Source organism: Macrotis lagotis, chromosome X, assembly GCF_037893015.1.
Source record: "Macrotis lagotis isolate mMagLag1 chromosome X, bilby.v1.9.chrom.fasta, whole genome shotgun sequence".
Taxonomy (NCBI): Eukaryota; Metazoa; Chordata; class Mammalia; order Peramelemorphia; family Peramelidae; genus Macrotis; species Macrotis lagotis.
In genome coordinates, this window is record NC_133666.1 from 635,520,642 (window position 1) to 635,533,013 (window position 12,372).

A 12,372-nucleotide genomic window follows, 5' to 3' on the forward strand; every position below is an offset into this window, starting at 1 on the left:
CCAGCTTGCAGAAGGAAGAAAAAATTCTAGGAACAAGCTGACATGAGATAAACTGATCATTTCCATCATTTTCATTAAGCTAATTCAGTCACAAAGATGGTCATACTTTGATCTTGTTAACACTCACATATGTGCCTCCTCCATGTTCAAAATTTCAGAAATCACCTTATTTTACTTTCTGCTTTCTCTTACCAAAGCTACACTGCAACCTTCAGTTTCTTGATACCTCAATTCTCTTGTAAGCCATTGCCCCCTTAACTAACCACCCTTTCTTGAACCTCTGTTGAACCAATTCAATTCTGCACAGTCCTAATCCCTTATCATTTTGCTGGTTTTGCCACACCATGTCTTAGTGTTGGATCACTCACTGTTCACCACATTTGCTTCTACATATATTCAGCTGAACAAAAGTAGAGAAAATCATACAATCACTCTATTTGGATTCACTACAAGCTTTTTTTACATAACCTCAGTTGGACCTTCACTCTGGTCTCATATGATGAGGTAGCCTTACTAAGGCTAACCTCTTTACCTACTGGGGAAATTTCATCTGTCTCCTCCAATAGACTACTTACTCCCTGTCACCTCACTCTATTATTATTTTCAATCTGTCCCTTTCTTCTGGCTTCTTCCTTATTGAACACCTCTAACTTTATCCTTCTATCTCCACTATCATCCGATTTCTCTTCTGCTTTTTGTGGTTAAATTTCTTGAACATATCACCTACAATAGATACCTTCATTTTTCTCTCCTTCCACTCTCTCACTCTCTTCTTCCAAACCAGCTTCCAACCCTATCTTTTCACTGACATTATTCTCTCCAAAGTTAACTTTGCTCTCTTAATTACACAATACAATGTTTTTTCCCCTCAGTTCTCATTCTCCTCAACTTCTTTGCAGTTTTTAACACTGTTGGTCATTCTTTCCTTGATATTTCTTTTTAAGTTACTGGGTCTCTCTCTCTCTCTCTCTCTCTCTCTCTCTCTCTCTCTCTCTCTCTCTGGCAGAGATGTTGTGTAACCTTCATTGTCAGACCACAAAAGTGGTTAATAATTTTCTCTATTCTCTGTTTTTATATAAAAGTTTTTCCTCTTTCCCAGTTCAAGGGTGTTCATACCTTAATGGCCTCCACCTATAGGGTTAGATGGCAAATTCCAGAGAATAAATCTTTATGTCTAATCTATACTTTCTGTCAATTTTGTTTTAATCCTATATTTTTAAGGTGTTTATAGTTTTTAAGGTCCATAGGCTCCAAGACCCTCTCCCCACCTTTCTTCCTCCCCTACCTCCCTCTCCTACTCTGGGTGCTCTGGAGCCAGTTCCAATAGATTGTTAAAGTATCATTATGATCAGGGGTTTGATGAGATCCTAAATGATCCCAATCCTCTCTGACTCTACTAAATCCCAAATGTTAGGTTTTTCTCTCCGATTGGATTGCCTCCGGAAGAGTTATATTCCTTTTCTCCCTTGTTTCTGGGGGACCCTTAGAGGAAAGAGACAGTAAGATGAGTAGGCTCCTTCCATGCCTAAGGACTCCCTGCGATCCACTTATCCAGCTATCTACTGCATCAACCCAGCCGGGCCAAAGTGCCTTAAGTTTGGGGGTGTAAGTCTCCGTTCATTTTCCAGATGAGGCAATCGAGACCCAAGGGGTGAAGTGACTTGTTTAAGGTCTTGAAGGTAATAAGTTCATTGATTTGGGGTTGAAGGACTCCAGAAGAAGCAACTAAGGCCCAGGGGGTGAAGTGACTTATTTGAGGTCTTAAAGATAATGAAACAGGCAGGGGCAGGACCCATTATCTGACGCCAGGGGCAGGTTGTGTGTCCTGTCCCCCGCTGCCTCGGTGAATGTACAGACATAAAACCTGGGCACGAAAATCATTTTCCCTCCAGAAAGAAAGACAAGAAGGGAGACTTATCTTAAACACAGAACTGACTGAGACAAGTTCCAGGGGATTTCCAGCAGACCAGGGCCCCCTCAGAAGCTAGGGAGCTTTCCCCGCCCCAAAGGGACGAGGGCGGGACCAGTGAGGTCCATCGATCCCAGAACGCACCACGGCGGATGTTTTGAAACACTGGCTCCCGGAAAATAGGCTAAAGGCCCCAGGAGGGCTTGTCAGAAGTGAAGCTTGCCATGGTCGAGTTCGCTGCTGGAGCCTTAAGCTCTGGGACTAAAGAGTCGGGGGGGATATTATTGATTGCTCCGGGGAGATACTGATTGCTCCATTTAGTTTGGCCCCGGGCGCTGTCATTGTTGAGATGCAGCTGAAGGAATCTAGGTCGGTAAAGACCGCGCTCTCCGAGAGGGCTCCGAGACCCTCTGCACCTCTTCCTCCCGGGGGCCGGAGCCAGCTCCAAGAGGCTGTGAGGGGTTTGATGAGACTCCGACCAGCCCCACGCCTCTCTCAGTCCTCTAGCTGAACCCAAAACTTTGGTAAGGCTGTCTCTCCAATCCGGAGACCTCTTGCATTTGGGGACCTTCGCTTTTGGGGACGCTTAGAGGAAAGCGAGTGGCTAGTAACTGCGGGACTAGTAACACAGAGCAGGCTCCTTCTATCCCCAAGGACTCTCCCATGGGATGTCTCTTTCGTAATTGGGGAAAATTTGGCCTATGGGACCTGAAAAAAAAAGGTCTTTTATTTTTCACCTAGTCCGGCTACATACAAACAGGAGGATCGTGAAAAGTGACCGATGAACTGTTCCACGAGGAGGGACATTGGAACCGAGACTGTCCAAAGAATGTCCACCATCCCAATTCCCTACAGCTGAGTCCCTCAAGACCTGAGTGACGGGACCCTGGGTCCGGCTTGGCTCCTTTGCTCTCCATCTTTCTGGATACCCATCGAAATGGCAGGTAAGTGTAAAATTTTCATGACTGAAATGGGAGCCACTTACTTTCTCTTTGCCCAACACTCCAGGTCCTACTTCTATACTTGGCTGGAGACTGACAGTCAATCTAGAACGCTGTAGGAAAGCCTTGCCTGGTCAACTCAAGAAACTCCTGTTTAGCCACAGGTTCTTTGTGCTCTCTTTATACCCCCTTAAATTTCTGGGCAGAGACCTCATGCTGAAATTAGGCTTTACCTTTTATTCTAGCTAAGCTTTTGCCACCTATAATGCTAGCAATCTAGTTCCTTGGGCCCTGTTATTCCCAGGAGGTCTGGGAAGAAATAGATTTCATCATTTGGGATCAAGGCCACCCATGCCAATTCTGTTGGTACCCACCTTCACAACCCTGTTTTCCTTATCCTTACCAGTATCCAATGAGGTTACTGAGGCTAGAGATGGCTTGGAATCCATCCTTAATAAGTTCTTTCAATATGGCCTTCTCATTCTCTGAGGGTCCCCTTGCAATGCCCCTCTATAAATACTCCCTTTGATGAAACCTGATGCTGATTGTTGATTGGTCCAAGACCTACAGTCTGTAAATGAGGTAGTCATCATATATTATCCAGGATATACTATCCTAGCCCAAATAGTTGGGCTATGTTTTCAGTAATTGTCTTAAAGAATGCCTAAGCAGGTACGTGGTGAAGTGGATATCTGACCTCAGACACTTATTACCCAGCTGTGTGACCTTGGACAAATCACTCAACCCCATTGCTTTGCAAAAACCAAAAAGGAAAAAAAATAGAATACCTTCTTCTACATCCCTGTCCACTCTGAGTGTCAGTTTCTGTTCACCCTCTAATGGTCATCCCCTTCTTTCAAAGCTGGATCCTAAACAGCTCACTTGGACAATTTCTCCCCCCCCCAAGATTTTTGAGACAGTCCCCACCTCTTTGGGCAGGACCTCCTCCTCTGTAGCAAGACTAAAGCTGAAGCTGTAAAAGCAGTCACACAAACACTTAATTTCTTGGAATCCAGGGAATATAGAGTATTGTTGTCCAAAGTATAGCTAATTCAGTAATCTATGAATATTAACTCCTACTACATGTGCTTTGGTCCCAGAGGGAAAGCAACCTATTTTATCAGTTCCTCTCCAGCCTCTAAGAAACAACTATGCACTTTTGTCAGGATAACTGGATTTTGTAGAATTTGAGGTCATTGCCAAGCCCCTATATGATTCCATTAAGGGCCCAGACATAGCTCTGCTAGACTGGGGACCATACAAGGAAAAGGCATTTCAAACACTTAAGTCTCATCTTACCTCAATCCCTGCCCTTACTGTCCCAAACATTGAAAGATCTTTTACATTTTGTGGATGAGAGATGAAACCAGACTCTCAGGGTCCTAACCTATCTATTATGTCTCAATCTTATGCCCATAGCTTATTTTTCCTAGCAACTTGCCTTGGTGGCTTCCAACTGGCCACTAATGAAGTTTCTAAGCTTTCTCTCTGCCAGCCACCAGAGAGATCCTGAGAAGGTCCAGGGGATCCTGGAAGTTAAAGGACATCAATGGCTCTCCAGGGATAGATTTACTAACTATCAATTTTTATTACTTGACTCTCTGGGTGTGTCACACTTCTAACCCAACCACTATCTTTCCTAATAAAAACTCTGATAAGACTCTTGCTCATGACTCTGAGGAGACATTAGAACTCATCTACTCCCAATCCTCCTGATCTGACAAGACAGTTTGTTCCCTCCTAGTATACTGATGGCTTCCCCTTGGTAGAAGTGGTCCAGAAATCCAGTTATACAGTAGTTTGCTTGAAGGAAGACCCCTTCACACACACACACACACACACACACACACACACAAGAACCTCAGCTCGGAAAGCAGAAATAACAATTTTTGATTGGAGCTGGGAGCAGGGGGAAAAATTAACAATTTCAGAGACTCCAGATATGTCTTCCTTGTCCTACTCATTTCTGGGGATATCTGGAAAGAGAGGGGATACCTAACACCTAAGAACTCCCCTATGAAACATTCACAGGTGATCACATCCCTTCTTAAAGTCATTCAGCAACCAAGTCATAATATTTTGAAAAAGTCACCAAAGGGAATATAAATAATTTCCATAGAGTTGAGCTCCACAATTGAAAGGTGCTACAGTAAACCATTTGGATCCAAAACATCCACTTCAATCTAGCCTGTCCTTCTTCTTCATCTTGGGGCTCCTGACACTTTTCCCTTTTGGTTCCTTTCTTATTCCCCTGCTCATAATCCCCTTACTCCCTCTTTCTGAATCATGTCTTTTTAATCCCCTTGTTAAATCTGTCACTTCTAGCCTCCAGGCATTCCATCTTCAGATGAAAGATATCAGTCTATGTTGACTACCTCTTTGGACTGCAGTTTGATGGTTCAGATCTCATGCTGAAAATGGGGTCTGGGGCCTCTAGGTGACACAGTGGATAAAGCACTGGCCCTGGAGTCAGGAGTACCTGGGTTCAAATCCAGTCTCAGATACTTAATAATTACCTAGCTGTGTGGCCTTGGGCAAGCCACCTAACCCCATTTGCCTTGCAAAAAAACCTTAAAAAAAAAAAGAAAATGGGGTCTGAAATGTCTTCTTTCCCCACCTTCAACTAACTCTATTGAAGCAGCTACTGAAGCCTTTGACTCTCCCTCCCATGAAAAACATTTCATTCTTAGGGTTTCTTGGGGGGGGGGTTGATAACTTCAATCCTCTCTGAGTTCTCTAGTTGAACTCAAAACATTAGTAATGGAAAAACATATTTATGACTTTGGCATCGCTAGTTGCCCTAGCCGACCCTAAAGATCAGCACCATCTATTCTTAGGCTTGCCTAAGGTCCCTTGTGATGTCCAAAGTCCAATCACATCCCAATCACAGCCTTGTACATGCCCAAAACATTTTGTTTACGTCACTCCATATTGGAAACCTACCCCTAACCCCTAGTGTCCCTCCCTGCCTAGCCTGCTTTTACTGTGGTGTTCTATAAAACCTGTTTGCCTAAGAGATAGTCTGCATTTAACTGCAACAATTATAAATGTCTACACCTCAGAAATCAGCAGCAGCAGCCAATCAGGACTTAATTTATTGTTTTGTTGATTGTCTAGACTTAAGGAAGTGATAGAGAACATATTAATGCAGCTTAAACTTCAAAGCATGTCTTGGGAACATTTTTTTTTCCTTCTGAGGGTGGAATATTAAATATTTCACACTACACTCTTTGTCTCAGGCCCCTCATATCTTTCTTTTCTTATTACATTTTCTCATCCTTCCCCCATATGCACATAACACACTCCTTGAGACACAAAGACTTCATGAGGAAAAAGACCCTTTTCTCTTCCTAGTCTGGGCATTTTCTCTGAGTATCCCTCATTCCTTGGGACTCTTTCCTTCATCTTTTCTCTTCTTCCCTGGCTTCTTCCTTGGAACTCTCAGTTGAAGTCTCACCTTTATTTTTTCCCTTGTTCTCATTAATCCTAGTGCCTTCCCTTTAAGAGGATCTCAAATTTATTCTTCATTTTTGGGTACATAATTGTTTGTGTATTGGTTTTTATTTTGTTTTGTTGTTTTACTTTAGTTATATCCTCTTTTTTTAGCACAGTGTCTGACACATATTAGAAACTTACTAGATGCTTAATAAATTCCTCATGACACAATTTGCCCCAAATTCCTTGAGTACAGTGTAAGCAAGGAGGAGTTGTTCTTTGCTTCTGCGGTCAGCACCTGGGTATTAGCTGTGTTAGTTCCCCTGGTCAGAGACGCGAGAATGTTCCCGTTCTTTTTTCCTCTCCATATTACACATGAGTAACAAGTATTACATGTGGAAAAGTCCCAAAGTTCCCTAAACAATGCTAAAGGGATGGAGGAAAGGAAACTGCAATCTTTCTATAAAAGGACTGATCCATGGCAATAAATTTTTTCCACTTTTCTCTCTTTTTTTTTTAAAGCTTTGGAATTGTAGTGGTGATTTTGAATTTGAACTGGTCTCTCTACACCAAACTCTTCTCTTTTACATTAGAATAATTTTAATTTTTTCCCCAAGAGAATGATTTGTAAATCATTGGTTTGTTGCTTATCAGTTGCTTGTCAGATCAGGAAGACTGTAGTGTCCAGGATGTAACTCTATGGTGATTTCTTCCCAAGATGATTACCATGAGGGCAGGGGCTGATAGCAGGACCAGAAGTGGGCTAGAGGCAAGAGTTTATTTACCCTAGGTCTTTTGAGCTTGCCTGTCATTGGTAGTTCATCAAGGGTTGGGGACAAGGTGGCAAGGAAAATGGGTCCCTTCTGATTGGTTTTATATGTTGTACTCTGGTTATTTTGCCTCAGAAGATTCACTCCCCCATCTCCAAATCATTGTTTTGGCTTTTTTTTTTTACTTTTCTGAACTTTCTGGGAGCAATTTTCTCCTGATTTTTCTTTTTTTTCTTTTTTTTAGGCACAAGTAACTTTTTTATCTCCTAGTAAAATTGTTTTTCCAATGAATGTTTCAGTAAAACTTTTGTCATTTTCAATTTTATTGTTTTCATTGACTAGATATTTCTGTAAATTGTTCCAGACTAGCTTGATGCAACAAAGTTAGTAATGGTAATCAGACTGACAGAATCTCAGAATAACAGCTTCTGATGTTGTATATAAGCCTATGACCAGGCAATCTGTCATTCACTCTGCAAGTTTGTTTAGAAGAGTTAGAGATTGAGTATTACAATTTTAAACTTTATTCAATCTACTATTCAGCATTAAAAAAATTTGATTTCATAGGCAGAGTAGATAGATCATAGACTGCCAATCCTACTCCAGAGAGGTACAATAGAACTTTACTAAGATTGAAGCAAACATGGAACAATATGATATTTTTATCTGCAAGTCAAATGGGACGTTCTTATATAGTACAGCAACATAGAATATATTAATGCAGTATCATCAACCTGATTTCCATTGATAAAATCATCACTTTTTGATGTTGAATCATTTGACAGTGCTGAAATCTTTGGTGGCAAGAACTTTCTTTTCTGCGTATTCAGAAGATATGATTGAATCACTCAAAGAAGCAGTCTCCAGGATGTAACTCTATGGTGGCGTCTTCCCAAGAGGATTACCATGAGGGCAGGGGCTGATATCAGGACCAGAAGTGGGTTAGAGGTAAGAGTTTATTTACCCTAGGTCTTTTTGGCTTGTCTATCTATCACTGGTAGTTCATCAAGAGTTGGGGGCAGGGTGGCAAGGAAAATGGGTCCCTTCTCCTTAATTTCCTCCCCCTCAGTAGAGGTTATAGGACCAGACTGAAATAGGACCAGTGAACTCAAGGGCCCTGCTCTTCTAGAGGTTGTTGGGTTCAGAGTCCTGAGCTATCTCCATCAGTGTTTGAGAGGAGGTGGTGGTGGTTTGATTTGCATAGCATATCCTCTCTCTCCCTCATCTATGTTGATTTGGCTACCGTATGAGGTGGCCATCACATACCATCTACTAGCTCAGGTATAGCTGATCAGAGAGGTCAGCATGCGAAAGAAGAACATTTATATAATCAATCACAAGGCCAACTTATATTACAGATGAATCTGAAGAAATTGTTATGTATCCATACCACTGTGCTAGAGATTGCATATGTGAACTATGACTTGCATGTTTGAGTAATTTTTGTTTCATTTTCTTGTTTTATTTATTTATGTACTTATGTTTATATTCTCATGTCTGTTATTACTTTCTTCATAGTTTATTTGTTCAGTTTTTGTAGGTTTATTGATATTGTTATAACTAGTTTGCTGTTTGATTTTTTTTTCCTGTGAACTATGGGATATGCATATTCTCTTGAGATTTGCCTTTCCTATGTCCTATATAACTAGATGTGATATCACTTAAACATCTTCCATTAAATGTTATTCTGTATGGTCCCATTTCTGTTGTACTTAATGTTAATACACATTTGGTTTTTTGAGTAGCATAGTAGGGTTCCCTGGGATGCCAGAACATTTGGTATCATTATTTTAAAGTATTAATGATTCTATTTATTACTGTATAGTTACAGGTGCCAAACATATCCTGCATCATCTTTTGCATGATTTCTCACTTTTGAAGCACAGCAATCTCAGACTTTTGGAAGAAAGAAGGATGATGAGGAATTTGGAATTGAAGTTTGAGTGCTAGGATGGGAAAAAGGAAAAATACTGATACCTTATAGTATTATTCTCCCAATACTCTGCTTCAGAGAGATCACAAGAACAATTGATTGCTGCACACCCTCCTCCAGAGATTGGGGGAAGAACTTGGTTAAGTGAGAATGCCCCTTCAGAGACACTTTCCCTCTGAACCCTCCATATAGTAGAACAACTGCTCTTGCAGTCAACACTCTTAGCATGACCTATGGTATTTCCCCTGAACTGACTAGAACTTAATGTTTTTTTCCACCTGACATGTTTTGACTATTCTTCCTTAATATTGGAAAATCACTACCTGACAAAAAGATTATAGCATGCTAACTTTAAAAAATTGAAGAGAAATTAAATGAATCTTCAATAAAAGCCCTAGGTACATTCTGGATCAACATACACTGGTACATATTGGAGAAGGGGTTAAAGAAATTAATTTTCCTTGAGAAATTTCATACTCTATGATGTACCTTATACCAGATTTCTAAGCCAAAGCAATATGGAACAAAGCAATAAAAGTAAAAAGAATATCTCACCTCCTAAGAGCTTCTCCTCTCTTTCCTATTACATGGCTTCCCATCTGAATACCCTAGTTATTATGTGTTCATATACACTCAAACATATCAGACTTTATCCCCACAATCCCTGATAAAGATTATTAAGTGAGAAGTATAGAATAAACTATGGAAATTTTCAGATCTGTAGAAGTTCAGACAACTTTTCAGTCAATAGCCAAATATGCTAAACAATTGCATTCACAAGGGAAGATATCTATGGCATTTTAAAGGAGTCCACATCTTTTACACAAAGATGATGATGGACTGTTAGATCAAAAATTGGAAGAGAAATCGAAAGCCATCTAGTTCAGACACTCAACTCCAGGAAGTCAAAGGATAGGGAAATGGGTTCCTTATATTTGCAACTTTGCACAAATTAATTTCCATCAGCAGAGAATGAAGAATGAAGTAAATAATCTGTCTTAGAATTTCAATCCTAAAATTACATGGTGTATTTCATGATATTAAAAAAGTGATCAGGGGCAACTAGGTGGTGCAGTAGATAAAACACCGACCCTGGAGTCAGGAGTACCCGGGTTCAAATCCGGTCTCAGACACTTAATAATTCCCTAGCTGTGTGGCCTTGGGCAAGCCACAAATAGGGTTATTATTTGCCTTGCAAAAAAAACCTAAAAAAAAGTAATCAGACATTTAATAATTACCTAGCTGTGTGCCCTTGGGCAAGCCACTTAACCCCACTGCCTCACAAAAAAATAAAAATTTAAAAAAAAATTTAAAAAGTGAAAGATCATCTCTTCAAATCCCTCATTTTCCTTAGAAACCCAAGACAAATGATTATTTGTCCTGGAATACCTGTCAAGGAGAATCCAGGTAGTATCTCAGATTGCCTTATTCTAAACTTTGTCCTTTTCTTTATATCACTTTTCTAGTTCTCATAAAATGTCATCACAAAGGAATCTTTCTTTACTACTCCCAATTTCTAGCTATGGCAAATTAATCATTTCCCCTCTTTCTTTGCCTGGTACATACTGTGTTGTAATAGGATCTTAATAAACGTTTGAATGATTGTTAGTATTTTTCCCCAGTCTCTCTTTCCTTCATTTCATTTCTAAACTTTCTTTCCCAGATCCTTTCTCTGGTGGACCGAGTGCTGACCTAGGTGCCCCATAGTGCTTTGCAATAGACCTTTGCAAGCCCTACCTCTCCCTCCACCATATATACATACTGCTAGTACCTTCAGTTGGATATTACCTCAAATTAGTCCTGAATATTTCTTTTATTTGTGTAGTCATTGGCAACTTTTCTTCGTCAGAAAACTCCTTGAGGACAGGAACAATTTTTGCCTTTCTTTTTATCCCAAATGCATAGAGCAGGGGTCAGAGCCAGGATGGCAATGAGAGAGGATCATGTCTTAGGCACCGTCTCATAAATCTTTGAAACCAAGGACTTTAACTAAATTTTTGAGAGACAGAACCCACAGAGGGATGCAGTGAGGCAGTTCTCCTACTCAAGGTAACCTGGAAAAGAGCAGAAAGGCTCTGCTCCCCCGGTCGAAGGGGCGGCCCGCCAGGGAGGGTGGTTCGCCAGGAGAGAACTTCAACCTCCCGGAGGCAGCCCCAGGGCACTAGGAGCCTTGGCTCACAGCAACGGGGGAGTCTCCTGAGCTACGCCCCAGGGAGCACCAAGCACAAAGTGGGGGAACAGCGGGGGACCTCTGCCAGAGTGAGCATGTGAAGCCCAGCCCTCAGGGCACACAGCAAGCAGCATGGCCAGCCAAGATCCAGGAAATAGAAGCAGGCAGAGCGGGCAAGCAGAAGCCCCCAGGGCATGAGCCCATTGAACCTAGGGAAGGGAGTGAAGAGAGAGAGACTGCCTAGCTCTGTCCTCTGCCCCTGGAACAGGACTCTGGGGCTCTGACCACATTCAGATCAGGATTCATGGAGAGGATGCTGTACCTGGGACCCTTCTGATCCAGACTGTGAAAATGGTTGTTTGAAAATTGGGGTTCCCCAGCCGGATGTTTCACAGTTGGAACTTTTCAGATCGCTTTGTTTGTCTGAATGGTAAAAACTTTCTATCTTGTATCTCTCTTGATTATTTTTTTGTACTGTTTCCTATCTTCTTCATTATCTTTATTGTAGCTGTTATTCTTACAATCCTCTCAGGAATCTTTAGTTATTGTTGCAAGTTTTCTTTGACTTTACTTTTGTTGTAATAATAATAAACTACTTTGTGTTTTTACCCTTTTGAAGTGTGATTTACTATAGGTTCGATTCCAAACTAAAATCATTAATCACACATAGTGCCTGGATCATGTCAAGAATTAAAAAAAAATGCTTATTTGCTTTATAGCCTAGGAGCTATCCTGGGCAGTCCATTAAGAATCATCAGTCACTGATGGCCACAGTTTTGGGTAGGAGATATTAGTAACCTATCCCCTATCTTTAGCTTCCTCCTGCTTCAAAGACTGCTCCCCAACCCCATGGCTTCCCTGGTTTCCAAGTCAATCAGCACTGAAAAGTGTTCTATTAATTGATGCAGGGTGAAGGAAGAAAAACCAGGAAAACAACTTGTTAGCCTCAACATTATAAAGGACAGCACCCTTGAAAGATTTAACAACTCTGATGGTAAAGCATGTTATCCATCTCTTAATAAAGAGGTTCTGTAGCTATAAAATGTCATATTATCAGAGAAGTTCAGTACATCTCACATATATTTTTATTTCTTTATTTGTTGTATGTAGTGATGGGAAAGTACAGGAAGTAATACTGATGGAAAACCAAAGGAACTAATCAACAAAACTACTTTTTGTAATGCACAAAAAAGAGCTAAAGGAAATTCAGAAGG

At 40.9% G+C, this 12,372-nt stretch overlaps 1 long non-coding RNA gene across 2 annotated transcripts; it reads left to right on the plus strand.

The window, feature by feature from the left end:
- The first annotated feature begins 2,055 nt into the window (after positions 1-2,055).
- Positions 2,056-11,994, plus strand: LOC141500696 (uncharacterized). Of its 2 annotated transcripts, XR_012472005.1 has the most exons (4): positions 2,056-2,433; positions 2,651-2,853; positions 7,841-8,003; positions 8,881-11,994. It is a non-coding gene; the product is annotated as an uncharacterized LOC141500696 (long non-coding RNA). The 2 variants fall into 2 exon arrangements; XR_012472004.1 differs by having other exon boundaries at positions 7,841-11,994.
- The last annotated feature ends 378 nt before the right edge of the window (positions 11,995-12,372 follow it).